The 16,421-nt window shown below is 42.5% G+C and overlaps 1 long non-coding RNA gene across 2 annotated transcripts in view; it reads left to right on the forward strand.

The window, feature by feature from the left end:
- LOC117807026 overlaps window positions 1-16,421 on the forward strand; it is a 165,176-nt gene that overhangs the window by 103,297 nt on the left and 45,458 nt on the right. Inside the window, exon 3 of one of the 2 annotated variants that reach the window (XR_004629894.1) lies at window positions 161-878. The exons of the other annotated variant lie outside the window; for it this stretch is intronic. This is a non-coding gene — a long non-coding RNA (uncharacterized LOC117807026). Of the gene's footprint in view, window positions 1-160; window positions 879-16,421 lie in introns of those variants that run through there. 2 annotated transcript variants of the gene reach the window in all.

A 16,421-nucleotide genomic window follows, 5' to 3' on the forward strand; every position in this document is an offset into this window, starting at 1 on the left:
GTGTCTGTAGTCTCCTGCGCGCTCTGCTCTCCGCTGTGAAAACTTTCCTTAAAGGAGCTCAAATCAACCTCACACATTAACCCACATGTTTATATCTCTTCTGGATCTCCAACACGGACTTATTGTCGTTTATGTTTTTATTCTGTGTTGCTTCATGAAGCTCCTGGTTGCACCTCGGACCACAATGGACCACCGAGCGTGTCCGTTGCCTCCATGCTTGATCTCACAGCGACAGAGAGCCTGGCTCCAGTTGGACTAAACGCGCGCCGACACTTGACTGCCCGTCTCCTCTCCTCACGGCTGTGCGCGTGCCTCCACTCAGAAGACGAGCAGGAGAAGCGCTCAAATAAAAGACACGGACACTCTGAATGAAAGATAAGGAAGGAAGGAGGATGTTGCTATAAAACAAGAGGGGGGCATCTCAAACTGCTGCGGACTAAACGGATGTCTTCACTGGTGAGTGAACCTGCTTCTGTGAAATGTGAATATCTGGTGCGTCCTTGCATCCCTGGCACGGCTGGTCAGTGGAGGGAGGGAGGGAGATCCGAGCTCTTGTTGTAGTTGTGTGTGAGGGGGGAATTGAAAGTTGGTGACAGGGGAGCGACAGTGAAAACAGACGCTTTTGGATGAAAATGAAAGTTTGAGGGAAATCTAGTTTTTGGAGAGACAATGGAGAATAAGACAGGTACTGAGGGGTTGGGGTGCTGAAAAATAAGTGTGTGCAACATCATAATGCAACCTATACATAAGGAAATGCACAGAATGTGTTGTATTGCAGTGGATGAAGAGGTTGGGTGTTCGTGGGTATGCGTATTTACGCATCCGAGCGTCTAAGGCGCAGTAAAAACGCCAAAATAAAGTGATTTACTGCAGTTTAAGCTTCCAAAATCTGCCTCTTTTGTATTAAACTGAACCTCATAATTGCTCACAATCCTTTCCATGCGTTGAAAATGCTCTATGGTGAAGAATGAGCCCTCCACAATCAGAGAGAATTCTGGCAGATTTGCGCAAAAACCCAGCAGGTTTTGTTTTCATCCCTTGGATCTGTCGCTGTGGAACAGATAGCATGTTTTCATGTGTTCAGCCTCGGTTTAATGGCTTGTAAAGAGGCGTGCTCAGCTTCTTTTTTTTCCCCCTTCCCATGTGTGCTGCTGCTTTCATTCAGAGAGGGTGTGGCTGCTCGCGTGTCCATCCCTGCTCTGCTCTGCTCTGCTCTGCTGGAGGCTTTTCAGTTCATCCAAGCTCTGTGAGGGATGCAGCAAACTGTAAATTAATTCATCTAGTTGTGCGATTGTGTGTGTGTGAATGTGTGAACGTGCGAGTCCCTGTGTGTGTTCATTGAACGTCCCACTAATCCACCTGTCCTCAGGGGAGGGGGATTAAAGCTTATGGGACATTTTTGGGACCATGCTCTTCTCCTCCTCCTCCTCCCGTGCCTCCTCCTCTGCCTTTCAGCGACACACTCTGAGAGACTGAACATCAATTCCTTGAGCTGCACACACACGAGACGGAGCCACAAGTGCAACATTTGGTGGAGGCGTGTACCCAAAGAGCATGGATGAGCCTTGAGTGCGGGTATTTTTAGTATCCAAGGCTGGCTTGGTCCCCGCTGATGATGGGATGTCAAACTGTGACATGTGTCAGCTTGGAGGCTTTGTGGGCAGAGCAATTAGTGTTATCAAACCTCAAACTGGTACAGTAATAAGAGCGGGGGAGGATTCTAAGGCACTTTGGGTTTTTTAACTTGAATGTATTCAGGTTTAAAAAGAAGAAGGAGGAAGAGCAGAGCAACATGTTGATGCATCATAACCAGTCTCTGTCTCCTTCTCTGTCTTGGTTTTGGAGACAAAGTCCAGCTCAACCGGCTTCACTGGCATGAAAATGAGAAGTCTCAGACATGCTTTGCCATCCCTCCTCCCCTCTTCATCCCTCCATCTTTCCTCCAAGTTGCTTCATATTGTTCGCGGTCGCACCACAGAGAGTGAACATTGGATTCACACTCGTCATCAAAGCCTCACACACACACCCCCACCCCCTGAAAAAAATCCAGGGGCTCGCTCATTGGTATTCTCAACGTGAAACTAACACTTTCACTGAATGTATTCAGGGTTTTTTTTAGGGGGTGGGGGAGTCTTGGGGGTTCTGCTCGGCATATAATTTCATTCATCACCAGTTTTCTATCATGATCCTGCTTACAAAGCTGGAATCAGTGAGAATCATATCATGGAAATATGGAACGATTGAACTGTAGTGTCTCTTTTTTTTGTCTCACCTCTTCCTGCGCTCACTTTTCATGCTCAGGTTGCCAGAACATGTGCGTGGAAAGAATCAATAGATAATGGTTTTAAAATCTGCAGGGTTTGGCTGTTGTATTTCTTGATAGATCACAGCTGGAGGGACTGAGGATGTTAAACGAGACAACACTTGATCCATAAACATGCTCATGAATACCCTTCATAAAAACGCCACATCCCTCCGTCGTTCGGCGTCAATCAGAGTGCATCAAGCAGTCCTGACTTGGCGCCTCCAGCTGTTTTGTTTCCTCCTGAATGCAAAAAAAACCCAACAACAATCTAAAAGGACAGCCTCGCTCTGAATGGCCGCCGCACCAGGAAAGAACAATAACTGTCGAGGAGGAGATTTCGAGTGGCGGAATCCAGAGGGAAAACAGATTTAGAGGGAGAGCCTCGTAACTCGGGGACTGAAATGAAATGCGATGGCGTGCGTGAGTGTGAAAGCATCCATATGGAGAAATCACATGAACTTATCAAACTGAACATGGACGGTGTGGTCTGAAGCCATCATGTCAAGGTTGTAGTTAGCGTTCATAAATATGCAAGGCCACTAGGGCTTTAAGTGGAATCTGGTAAGCACTTCCACCACTTTCAACTTTAACCCCTTGGCATACTGGGACTTCTTACCAGCTGCCACTACCCTTCCCTGTCCTCTCCACATTACACAACAGCACCTTAAATACATGACCCATGAGGCTAACTTTTTCGCCATAGAGCAACTTCAAACTAAGGCCAACTTACTGTGTCGGATAAACAAGGAAAATCGGAGTCAAAGGAAGACCACAAGAATGTTGGCCTTGCTCAAAAATGGCACAATGATGGCACGAATCAGGATCAAACTTAAAACTAAGAACTTGGACAGAAGCCAACTCTCCTTAAAGGCTGGTTTATACTTCTGCATTGCCCCTACGCAGCAGGGGCTGACGCAGACATGAGCTCCACATACCTCTGCGTTGATGTGTGCGTGTCGCGCAGCGAGTCTACACACGAAAGTCAAAAGAGTAAAAATAACTTAAATTTAAGACATGCTGTTGCCCTCTTCTGCTTAGGGTCAGATTCTAGGTAATTTGGGTAGTGTACTGTTTTTTTCCGCCTCTGCATCCATCTGTACTGGTCTGCAGCCTGACCCTTCAGACAACAAATACTTGTATCTTTCTGTTTTGGGTCAGATTCTGGATTATTTGGAAGTGAACTGGTCTAGGCTCTTCTGGAGCACTCGCCATTTATTGGTGTTTTTCCACCTCTGCATCTATCCGTTCTGGTCTGCACCCTGACCACTCAAACACCAGAAAGTTGCCTTCCTCTAACTGGGGTCTGATTCTGGTTCATTTGTGTAGTGTACTGGTGCAGGCTCTCCTGGAGCACTCGCCATTTATTGGTGTTTTTCCGCCTCTGTATCCATCTCTACTGGTCTTTACCCTCCTCCCTCAGACACCAGAAAGTTGCCTTCCTCTAACTGGGGTCTGATTCTGGATCATTTGTGTAGTGTACTGGTGCAGGCTCTCCTGGAGCACTCGCCATTTATTGGTGTTTTTCCGCCTCTGCATCCATCTATACTGGTCTGCACCATCCCCCCTCAGACACCAGAGAGTTGCCTCCCTCTGTTTAGGGTCAGATTCTGGATCATTTGTGTAGTGTACTGGTGCAGGCTCTCCTGGACGGCTCGCCAAGTTTGTTTTGTTGTTTTTCCGCCTCTGCATCCATCTGTACTGGTCTGCACCGTCCCCCTTCAGACAACGAACATTCGCCTCCTTCTGTTTGGGGTCAGAGTCTGGATCATTTGTGTAGTGTACTGGTACAGGCTCTTCTGGAGCGCACACCATGTTGGTTTAGGTGTTTTTCCGCCTCTGCATCCATCTGCACTGGTCCGCCACCTCCCCCTCAGACACCAGAGAGTTCCCTCCCTCTAATTTGGGTAAGATTCTTGATCATTCATGTAGAGTACTGGTGCAAGCTCTCCTGGAGCACTCGCCATTTTTTGATGTTTTGATATTTTTCCACCTCTGTATCCATCTCTACTGGTCTGCACCCTCCCCCCTCAGACACCAGAGAGTCGCCTCCTTCTGTTTGGGGTCAGATTCTGGATAACTGAAGATTATCTTTAAGGTTCTAATGCCCTCTGTTTTGGTTGACACCATTTTTTTGGGACCTTGTGAATCGGCCCTTACTGCTCTCAACTGGGTTCATCAAAATAGGCGCAAACTTGAAGTCCTTCAAGTGAGCTTTAAGGGACCAACATGAACATTACTTTTCCTTTTCTGTCTCTTTAAGAGTCTGAATTGATTACGCAAACCTGAATCTTGCAATGTTTCCATTTCAAGCAGACACACTCCGGTCATGGGTCGTTCCATGCATTAAGACGATTGCACCGCTCGATTCAGTCAGTAAGTAGAAGACGTGTCATTTGGCTGAATTGCCTCAGTTCCTCCTGGTCACGACTCGACGCGAGATGAGAGTGACATTCATGTGAAAGAACAACCACCATCTCCCACCATCTCCTGCTCTCGGTAGACCTGTGACCTGTCTGACAAAGGGGACTCACTGATCACAGATTGGAGCTTTAACCTTGGGTGTTGGGCGGCAGACAACAGACAACCCTCATGAACTGTGAATCAATCCCTCTCGCTGCTGCTGCTGGTTTTCTCTCTTTAAATAGAAAACAGAGATAAATGTAGAGGCTTCTTGAGTCTGATTGCGTCTTTCTTGTGACAGTGAGGGGATGGCTTAGAGTGTGTAAATTGGGATTCCCCAGCTGCAAGTGCTGCTTTAGGATGGCTGAATAGAATCCAAATGAGCAAAATACCAATCAATGTCTCATTTCTAGCAGAAATTTTTCCGCTTAAAACTCCATTTCATGGTCTACCATCTATATTAAAAAGATCATCTTAAATTATGCAAAGTAATTGGTTTTGGTGAATCAGCTGACTCCAGTAATACAGGGACAACTTAAGTGGTTAAAAGATTAGATGTCAACCTTGGAAAAACTCAACATCTACGTTGAATAAATCAATAGTTGAGCCACCAAGGCCCCCTGGATGTGAGGAAAACTATCCTTTTATTGTCTGCAGTCATCTGCGGTCTTTAAATATTGATCAGCGAACATCTTTTTATTCTTGTAGGAAATGGAAACTGCCTGTAGCGTTTGGAAATAAAAGCTATTTCTTGTAAAGTGGGAGTGGGTGCTAGGAGCAAAAAGCAGGAGTCTTGGAATAGCACGTTTTTAGGGGTTGGAGGTAGATTTACAAGGTACAGGTGGAGAGTTAGGACTAGCCTTACTTCCTTTGCTTTAATCTGGCACATATATTTGATACATGGTGAAATAAATGGTTTCAGGGCTTTTTAGAGTTAAAATCTGGATGTTGTAAGAGGTCTGTCTGCTTTGTTTTTTTATGCTTTAGTGGAGGAATTAAGCCTTTAGAGCACTCCTTGTAAGGCCAAGCAAACAAATCAAGAGCTCAGCTGAAGTTACGAAGCATACACTCAAAAGGCTCTTCACAAAAGCTCACTCCTCCTTGATTTTTTTCATAAAAAGAAAGAGAGTTATTTGGCTCTGTAGGGGATGGGAGAGAGAGACTTGTGTAGTTTTCCTGCAGAAATACATTAATGCATTCATCCTGCACAGCCTCGGATTGTATCATTGATTTGCTGTTTTGTCTTACAGCCAACTTGGCTCTCATTTGCCCTGCAGAGGGTTTTTCCTTTTTCGTGGACCTTCTGGAGATAGTTTTTCATTGTAAGTATTTTATTGAAAATTGCCTTCTTTGGGAACGAAATCCGTGTTTTTTTGGTCTTCTTTTTTCCTGTGAAGCTTGAACTAAGCAACCAACTCTTTGCAAAAAAAATCTATTTTTTTCCACATTGTCGCACCTGCAGCCCTTTTCAATAAGCAGATATAAAGAAAGAGGTAAATGTATGTCAGAGTGATCCCAGAATGAGACTGCAGGCTGCTCTGAAAGGCTTGTTCAAAAAGTCACATGAGAATTGCACAGAAGGGACACGAAATTTGCTCAATTTGTGACATCACTAATTGGTCAAACTCTCCCCACAAGTGCTTCCTTATGAGTTCAGGTTGCAGCTGGCCAAAATAGGATATAGAACCCTAATTTCAGGATTTTGACAAATGCAAGTAAAATATTTAGTCTCCAAAATTTCAAACGAGGGACAACATCCATGTTTTTTGTCTTCTTTTGTCCTGTGTAGCTTGAACTAAGCAATAAACAGTAAAACAATGTCTTTGCAAAACCATTCAAATGTTTTGCACATTGCTGCACCGGCAACCCTTTTCAATAAACAGATATTTAAAAAGAAGTAAATGTATATTGGAGTAATCCCAGAATGAGACTGCAGGCTACTCTGAATCCTGTTCAAAAAGTCACATGAGAATTACACGGGAGGAACACGAAATTTGCTCAATTCGTGACATCACTAATTGGTGAATCTTCTCACAAGCGCTTCAGTATGATTTGACATTGTAGCTGGCCAAAATAGGATATAGAACCCTAATTTCAGGATTTTGACAAATGCAAGGAAAACATTTAGTCTCCAAAATTTCAAACGAGGGACAACATCCATGTTTTTTGTCTTCTTTTGTCCTGTGAAGCTTAAACTAAGCAATAAACAGAGTAAAAACATTGAAATGTTTTCCACATTGTTGCACCTGCAACACTTTTCAATAAACAGATATTTACAAAGATGTAAATGCATGATGGAGTAATCCCAGAATGAGACTGCAGGCTACTCAAAAAGCCAATTGAGAATTACACAGGACGGACACGAAATCTGCTCAGTTTGTGACACCACTAATCAGTCAAACTCTTATCATAAGTGCTTCTGTATGAGTTTAGGTTGCAGCTAGCCAAAATAAGATATAGAACCAAGTGGCAACCTCCGGTCCCAAACTATGAAGCCCATGCGGAAGTGTTATAAACTGCAGTTCATTGAGAATCTGCTTGAGGCTGGCTGCAGGAACACAGGAAACCACATAGACATGAATGGGAAAAAGGCGATCTTTGCAGCATTAATAAACATGTTTACAGCCTGGTCAAAAAACGGCTTGGCCCTACATAGCTAATTTCTCTATCGGCACACACTGTACGGGGGGGATGAATTTTTTTCTAACGCGACGGTTCAGAAGATATGAAGATTACGAGTTTTTGCTCACATAAGGACATGACTGACGTGACTCCCGGTCGGGGACACATAGCTGTTGGCTAGGAGGCTCAAACTCCGCCCCTTTACGTCACACTCTGCCTGGTTGAGTTCCGCATTTCCAATATGGCTGCCACCGTCGATTGGCTTCAAAACAGTGCTCAGGAACAGATGGGTGACATCATGGATACTACATCCATATTTGATAAAGTCTATGTATAGAACCCTAATGTCAGTATTTTGACTAATGCAAGGAAAACATGGAGTCTTAAAAATGTCACTCTATGAAAGTCACAAAAAGAAGAGGAAAAGGAAGCAACACGAGGGACGACATTCGTGTTTTTTGCCTTCTATTTTCTGTGAAGCTTGAACTAAGCAATGAACAGAGTAAAACAATGTCTTTGCAAAAACATTCAAACGTTTTGCACATTGTTGCACCTGCAGCCCTTTTCAATAAACAGATATAAAAAAAAGATTTGTCAAAAATGTTGCTCACAGCAACAAGGTTAGAAAGAAAAAGCATGACAGAGGTGACTGAATAGCTGCTGTTCCGTTCTTTGCCTTGAGCCCTCTACTTCAAACTTTCAAACTTGTCTTTCATCCCGCTTCACCTCGTCCTCCTCTTTAGTATTATTAAACGTATTGTGCATCAGCACAGTTCACTAAAATGATTCCGAACAGTCGCAGCAGAGTGTTCTTTAGCCGAACAAAGGAAAGACTCTTGACGCTGTGGAGACCTTCAGTCGAAAGGAATGCAGAGCCAGGCACGACTTACAGTACGTTTATTTCATCGCTCCATGGCAGAGACCTTGAATGGTTTTATGGTTTCAAACCTCTGGAGTTCAAAGGGTTTGTCTGTGCGATGCAACAGAAAAACATGTGTCAGGGTAGAGAGAAGAGAAAACTGGAGGTTTGGTGGAAGCGAGAAAAGATTGAGAGTTCAAAAAGAGATTAAAAAACTAAAAACAGAACACAAACAGTTTGAATCTCTGTAGGTTGACCTTTATTATGCAGACCAGATAATGTATAGGTCTTAATCCAGCAATTAAAACCACAAGGTCGGCAGCAGAAGTTATAATCCATTATAATCCAGATTATCTATCTCTATGTATAGCTGAAAACAGCTCACTGATTTGGCACAACCCATTTCTATTTGTTAATATTCAACCAGGCACCTTGAAGTGGCCAATGGGGAACAATTAAGGGGGGTACGTACGCCTGCTGTTCCATCTGTCGCATTAAAAACCCAGGACAGATCTTATATCATAATTGATACGATGAATTAATAAATGCACTCTGCATTAACAGCTTTCTACATGATTGCACACAAGTGAAATGTATATAAAGGCATTCAACTCAATTAATAACTTGGGGAAATCTCTTTTAATATTTACAGTTGGAACTCAGATAGCATTAGGATATTTTGAATGTGTTTTACTAGGTTGTTTAATGATTTTAAGACTGCCTTAAAGAAGTGAAAATGTTGCTTCTTATGGGAAAAATCATGAAAAATTTGAATATTTTGCTTCTGGTGCAAAAAAACATGAAAACAGTGAAAATGTTGCTTCTGATTGATTTGTCTTTGGGGATTTTTTAGATCCACTTTTGGCCATTCTAGACTTTTCAGCCGAAACCCTTTTCGATCAGCCTATTTTATTTGGTCTTGTAATGATTGTGATTGTGACGATTTCTGCTGATCGACAAAAAATTACTCATTCATTCATTCATTCATTTACTGTCAAGTTATGTGTGGTTTGATCTCAGCCCCTGCCCAAACTTGAAAGGGCCTGGAACACATGAAAAGACGCTGGGACAACTCAAATCTGCTTTTTCCATGCAGTGGATACAACTTAAATTGAAGGGAAATGTAAGAACACAAAACCTAATTTTGAAAATGTTCTAGAAATGTGGGAACATAGGGATGACCCCCTGTGGATTACTGTCATGTTGCTAGATCTAAAGCACAAGCTAGACAAGCTTTTTTCATATTTTGCAACTACATTTAAAGCTCCAATAAGGAACTTTGGGGTTGTGTCAATTTTGGCGCCCCCCTGTGGACAAAGCAGAATGAGTTTCCTCTTTGCTGATTCTGTCCTGCTGATGTGGAACTACTGTCTTTCAACACAAAATATCACATCCTTTTTTATTCTAAGCGTCTAACAAGTAAGTCACAATTAATCTTTGATGTGGAATGTTTATCATACAGCAAAGATTACAAGAGAGACGTCTGAGGAGATCAAATGTACGGCAGACTGCCATTGAGGGGACCAATCACAGGGCTTGCGGTCCACATCAATTCAACCTGTGGTTACATTTTGGAGGAGGTGTACATCGGTTACATGTGTAGGTAAGGGGGCTACGCAGACTGTACGTAGAAGTTTAGACCAGGCTTAAAGTTATATTTTTGGGGCATTTTGGCCTTTAATGGAGAGGGCAGCTGAAGAGAGATAGGAAATGTGGGGAGCAAAGAGTGAGGGAAGACGGGCACCAAGTTGGGAGTTGAACCCACGACTGCTGCGACAAGGACTATATCATCTGCATATGGGGTGCACGCTTAAACCGCTAGGCCAACGACGCCCCATGATGCCTTTCTTGATAAATATGGGTTTCCTTGCAACAGAAATTAAACAGCTGTCAAACAGCAAATAAATATGATGTCACAGAGTGTGATGTCCAAAGATGGGGAGCCCAAAAAGAGTGTGTGAGGGTGTTACTGAAAAAATTGCCAAAACAGGGTTTGATCCTGGAGAAGCCTTCTAAAAGATAGTCCCAAAAAGGGGAGGGCATCGTGTATTTAGGGTCATCCCTATGCAAGGCTGTATGGTATGTGTTTTAGGCCTTTAATGCTTTTATTCAGGGCGGACAGGAAAGTGCATAGAGTGGGAAACTTGGAGAGAGAGTGGGGAATGACATGGAGCTAAGGACGACAGGCTGGATTCAAACTCAGGCTGCCGGCTTCTTGTACCATAGCTTCTGTGCTCAAGTTTCAGCACAAGGCCAAACTGGCGCCTGACAGCATATAATCCTTAATATGTTTCCGCCTCTTTACACCCAAACAATCCTTATTAAAACAGAGTATAAAACACTTTACTGTAGAAGAAGAAGACACCATTGTAGCGTTAATTCAAACTGGGCTGCACATTCATTTAAAGCCTTTTTGAGCCCCAGATCCAACATTATTTTTCGCCTCTTCAGAACAAGACAATCCTTATTAGAACAGGATCCCTCATACTTCACAGGATACTTAAACCGGCCTCAATTAAAACACAATTCTTTCATATTTCCTGGTCCATTGCGGACGTTCTCAGAGCCGCTCTTTTGTTCCTCCACCAGAGAAATGCTTGTTATCTTGGGAATACAGTTACACCGGTATTATTTCTTGTTCCTCTATTAAAATATGATTACCAGGATGTTTTCTAATACAGAACCTGACGTTACGCCCTCCGACTTTGTCTTGCTGTTGCTCCCCGGGGTGTCCTTTGAAATCATCTAAGTGTGAGGAAAGGTGTAAATTGCATCCCATATGGCTCTTTGTAGATTTACCTCAACGCCGTCTCTTCTTACATATGCACGTTTCTTGCAGCCTGTTTCAGTCCTTTTTTTAAAATCCCTTTATGGTTCTCCAGTGTCGGAGGGAAAGAGAGAGTGCGTGGGATGAAAGAGGACGGTTAAAGACAAGGAAGTAAGAGGTGAGAAGTGGAGGCAGAGTGGACTTAATGCATGCTTCCTGTTCAGGTGAAAGGTGGAGGACAAGGGCGTCAAATATCTGATGACATAATGGCCACTTATGACTTAAGTGAGTGTGTTTAGATAAGAGCCCCAGCTATAAATAGATAAAACACAAGTGCCAGAGTATATCGAGAATGCATCGAGGATGTCACTGATGTTAGTGTAAGACCAAAGGGGGTGAGGTCAAGCTTACTGTATGTGTCACACCCTGAAGTTACACAAGGAGATAAGAATTTTAATGGATCTCATAAAGTACTTGAGTAACAGGAGAATCATGCTTTGTTGAGTTGGTGATCGTGCTTGGGTTGAGCTAAGATCATTGAAATCGGGACAGTCAAAACACAACCAGACTGTTATGATGCGAATAACTTTAAATACTTTGCAGAATCCATCCAAAAACAAGAAAACAAGCCTTAGTTTGCAGAAAAATGAAGTCAACATGGATTATACACGGACTAATGAAACTGAAAGCAGAATTTCATCAAAAATATCCTTGTAGGATTTGAAAAAGTGATGCAGTGGAAGCGTGAACTGTACCATCATCCATTATTTCCTGGAGAGGCGATAAGAAGCCCCAATTTGGAAATGCTGACTGACTAACTTTTGGCTTATCTAAAAACCAACAGAGTCAAGGCCATTGTCTAGCCACTTGGAAAACATCTTCAGCACACCCACCTGTCAGTCAAATCACCTTATAATCAATCAATCAATCTTTATTTGTATAGCGCCAAATCACAACAAACGTTATCTCAGGACGCTTTAACAAACATAGGAGGTCTAGACCACTCTATGTCAAATTATGAACTGAGACCCAACACCAAGACAGGGTAAGACTCAGTCTGACCCCACCTTAATCCATCATGAGCATTGCACATCGCAGTATTTAGCTAGTTACAGTGGTGAGGAAAAACTTCCTTTTAACAGGCAGAAACCTCGAGCAGAACCAGACTCATGTTAGACAGCTATCATGCCTCGACCGAGTTGGGTCAGGAAAGACAGATAGAGGGGAGTAAGAGAGAGAAGTGATGGTGATGAGACGAGTAGTGGAAGCTGTTGCCGCTAGTTTCCAGCACGTCCATATCAGCTGGAGTCCAGATCGTCCGCACCTACGAGACAAGGGAGCTCAGGGACTCCAGAAAGGTCTATGGTTAGTAACTTTAATGGGACAGGCAGAGTTAAAGTAAGTGATGAAGGGGTTGGGGGGAAGGGGGTGAGCTAGGACAATGAAAATAGATGAGATGAAAAACCATGCAAAGTTCCAAGAAATTAAGAATTAAGGTCTGGAAAGTAAACCCAAGTCACCCATTGGTTTCTGAAGATCACTCATGAAGCTCAGAAATGATGGACGCCATATTGGAAATGTCGACTCCAAGTAACTTTGGGCTTATCTTGAAACCAGCTTAGTTGAGATGCTACCTGGCAAACGACTACAATCAGTCAGTCAAATTAGCTATACCCCCGAAATCTTAGCCTTCATATAATATAGATTATATATTAAAATCACCATGAATAAAAATGTAGATAAAGGGTCAATTTTTGTTTTTTTGAACCATGCTTGAATCATGTTTCATTTTGCTGTAAAAATCAACTTAAGTTTATTTGAGCTGGTGTCTCAGTCAGTGATTTGAACATAATGTTTTGGTCTTTTAACATGGAGAGTCTAACCTCTCAGAGAGAGACAGTTTGGATTAACTGAATTGGTGCGACAGATAAAACCATAACCTCACCTTTTACTGTCATGTCAAGGAAACAACATCAGACTGTTTCAAACATGGTTAAATCTCAGTGAGGGCCCCTGTTGGTGTTGGAAGAGGCATCATGAAGCCAGAAAAAGGTGAACGCCATATTGGAAAAATGGTAAATGGACTTGTACGTATAGCTCTTTTCTAGTCTTTCTGACTACTCAAAGCACTTTTACACTGCTAGTAGCATTCACCCGTTCACACCGCATTCACACACTTACTCATCAGTAATTCAAACACACATTCACACACCGCTGACCAACAGAGGGATTTTAGGTTCAATGTGTAGCCAAAGGACACTTCGGCATGTAACTGAAGGAGCCGGGGTTGAACCACCAACCTTCCAATTGAGAGACGACCCACTCTTCCCACTGAGCCACAGCCATCCCATTGGTTTCTGAAGAGGCGTCATGAAACCCAGAAATGGTGGACGCCATATTGGAAAGGCTGACTCCAACTAACTTTGGGCTTATCTTGGAAACCAGCGTAGTTGAGGCACTGCCTGGCAAACAGCTACGATTCAGACCTGCCAGTCAAATTAGCCACGCCCCCTAAATCTTAGCCTTAATTTAATGGAAATGGACCACATTTACAAAAATCCACATGGTCTGTTTTTTAAACATTTGAACCCTGCTTTAAACATGTTTAATATTAGCTCTGATGAGGTTCCCTTGGGTTTTTGAGTCAGTGTTGAATGGGTTTTGTACTTCCTCATTACAAGAAGTCAGCAACCTCCAACATGAATCACCCATTTGCTGTTCAGGGTAATTGTGGTTTGTACCCGTCGATAAATCCAAGGCAATGAGAGGGAAACAAAGTCCTCCTGCAGTGCAGTTTGTCAGAACTAAATGAATCCAGAGATTCAGATTGAGGCAGATTCCAGACATGAGTATGTCACTGTCCTGTGCAGCATTACAAGCGTGTGATGCAGAACAATAACCGACAGCCGTGCAGTGATTCTGCTGTCACGCTGCTGCAGAATACCCAGGTGGTTCATGTTTATCTGTACAGTATGTTGATCATGACAGCCCCACTCTGCATTCAGATTCCCCTCAGACCTCAATCTATGCTAGCAGACGCCCCCTCCGAGTGCAGCTGTAAATCACAGCGCGTATTGAACACACACTCAACACACATATGGGTCTGCACATGACAACATGTACGCTCGATTTAAAGGAAAACTTTGGGATTGTCACCAAACAAGGCAGCCATGACCGAAGCTGTCACGCGCCTGTGCACATGAAGACAAACACACATAATTGTTGTTTCTGTCGTCAGCTTCTGGGTTTGGCTGTGCACGCACTAAAACACACACATAAACACACACATAAACACACATTTGTGCAGCTTGCCACATTCCCTGCGTGTCCCGAGGGTTCCCGGGGAGTTTCCATCAGAAGAGAGGATTTGCTTCACACCTGTCACTGTGTGTGTGTGTGTGTGTGTGTGTGTGTGTGTGTGTGTGTGTGAGAGAGAGAGAGAGTGGCTAAGCAGCATTAAGGATTCCTACAATTCCCTGATGTAATTTGTCAAGTGATGGAGGGAATAGATTCTAGCAGCAGCAGCAGCAGCAACACACACACACACACACACGGACTCACACACACTGTTAGCATCTAGTATGAGCCAGTGTTAATTTTGGCGGCTATTTCAGATTTAGCCTTAGTCTTTAGACAAAAATGCCTGTTAGTTTTAGTCTAGTTTAAGGCGGAAACTCAAAACATTGCAGTCTTTGATTTTTGCCGAAACATCTTCACTCTTTAAAAAATTCATGTAGTCATCAGATATTGGTAACAGGGTTGTCCCTGCTAAAAAGTCAAAAGCAAACATTCTTGATGTGACCTCTGTGACACAAACACTGACACGTTCAGCTGAAGGTCTCCAGTTTACAGGGTCACTTTTAAAACCGGAACACCGGGAGAGACGCATTCACGGTGGGCTGAGAGAAGACTACTGTTACAAGCTGCTAAATCAAGAGAATCACAGCTTCTTCTTTTGAAAAGTACACACACATACAAAAAAGATAGAACAAATAAAAACTAATGAAAGAAAGAGAAATCAAGTGATTCATAGATGGACAAACAATGACTGGGAATGATTTTTGGAAAAAAATAAAAAAAAAATAATAAAGATTGAAAAAAAATGTGGAATAAAATGTTTTGAATAAAAAGTTTTGAAAAAAAAGTTTTGAAAAAAAGTTTCGAAAAAAAAGTTTTGAAAAAAAAGTTTTGAAAAAAAGTTGAACAAAATTTTTTGGAAAAAAAAAATTTGATTTTTTTTTGGGGGGAAAAAAAATATTTGATTTTTTTTGGGGGGAAAATTTTTTTTTAATTTTTTTTGGGGGGGAAAAAAAGAATTAGATTTTTTTTTTTTTGAAATAAATGAATTGGACAAAAAAAATGTGAAAAAAAAAATTGACAAAAAAGTTGACCTGGAACCTTTCGAAAAATACATTTTCCTGAAATTTGAAATTGTGCTCCAAAATTAGAAAAACATGAAAAAAGTGAAAATTTTGCGCCTGCAGTTAAAAACATGGAAAAAGCAATGATTATCTTGACTCACAGAAAAATGCCATAAAAGGACTGTATTGCACATTTACGACGGTGCCTGAATGTACCTGCTAGGGGTGTCCAGATTAGGGATGCACAGATCCTATCCTGGTATCGGATATCGGCTAGATTGGACTCAAAAAGCTAGATCGGATATCGGTGACAAGGGGCCGATATATGGTGCCATATATCCATATGGCAGATCTATTCATCTCAGTTCTATGCTTTTCTGTGTTTACATCATCAGCGCCAGCCGGTCTTTGCATTTTTGCCCGGTGGAGCATGATGGAGGATAACAACAGAGACTCTGCAGTTTAGGTGCATGCTTTTTTTGCTAACAACTCCGCCGGAAACTCGCAACATGTGCACTTGCAGCGGTAATGTTTCGACAGATGGCAGTCGCGCTGAAAAATATAATGGAAACCAAAAGGACAAAGTTTACGTGAGCTGTAGTGTACTGCAAAGAAGCAAGAAACCTTCTATTAATGGATTCAAAGTGTGAAAAAACAGACAGGTTATTGGATTTAATTGTTCCGGATCCTTGAAATGAAGGGATTCCGGCCTCTGGTTTAGCACTTGGAACCCAGGTACAGTTCACCATCAAGTCAGAAAAGCTTGAAGTTGCCAAAACATGATTCTATCCTCAAATTAAGGAATAGAGATTGTTAAATCAATACCAGGATCGGATCGGCTAGTATCGGTATCTGCAGATACCAAAGCCCAGGTATCGATAACGGTATCGGGACCTAAAAAGTAGGATCGGTGCATCCCTAGTCCAGATACAACTTTTTCACTTCCGATATGATACCGATATTGCAGCCTCGAGTTTTTGGCCGATACCGATATCGATCCGATACGATATCAGCACGAATCATACGTACTTTTATTACTTACTTTGTAGTATGGAATGTTAGAAAAGGCTTGATCAAGTGATATTACTCAAACAGAGAACAATAAAT

Source organism: Notolabrus celidotus, chromosome 23 (assembly GCF_009762535.1).
Source record: "Notolabrus celidotus isolate fNotCel1 chromosome 23, fNotCel1.pri, whole genome shotgun sequence".
Lineage (NCBI taxonomy): Eukaryota > Metazoa > Chordata > Actinopteri > Labriformes > Labridae > Notolabrus > Notolabrus celidotus.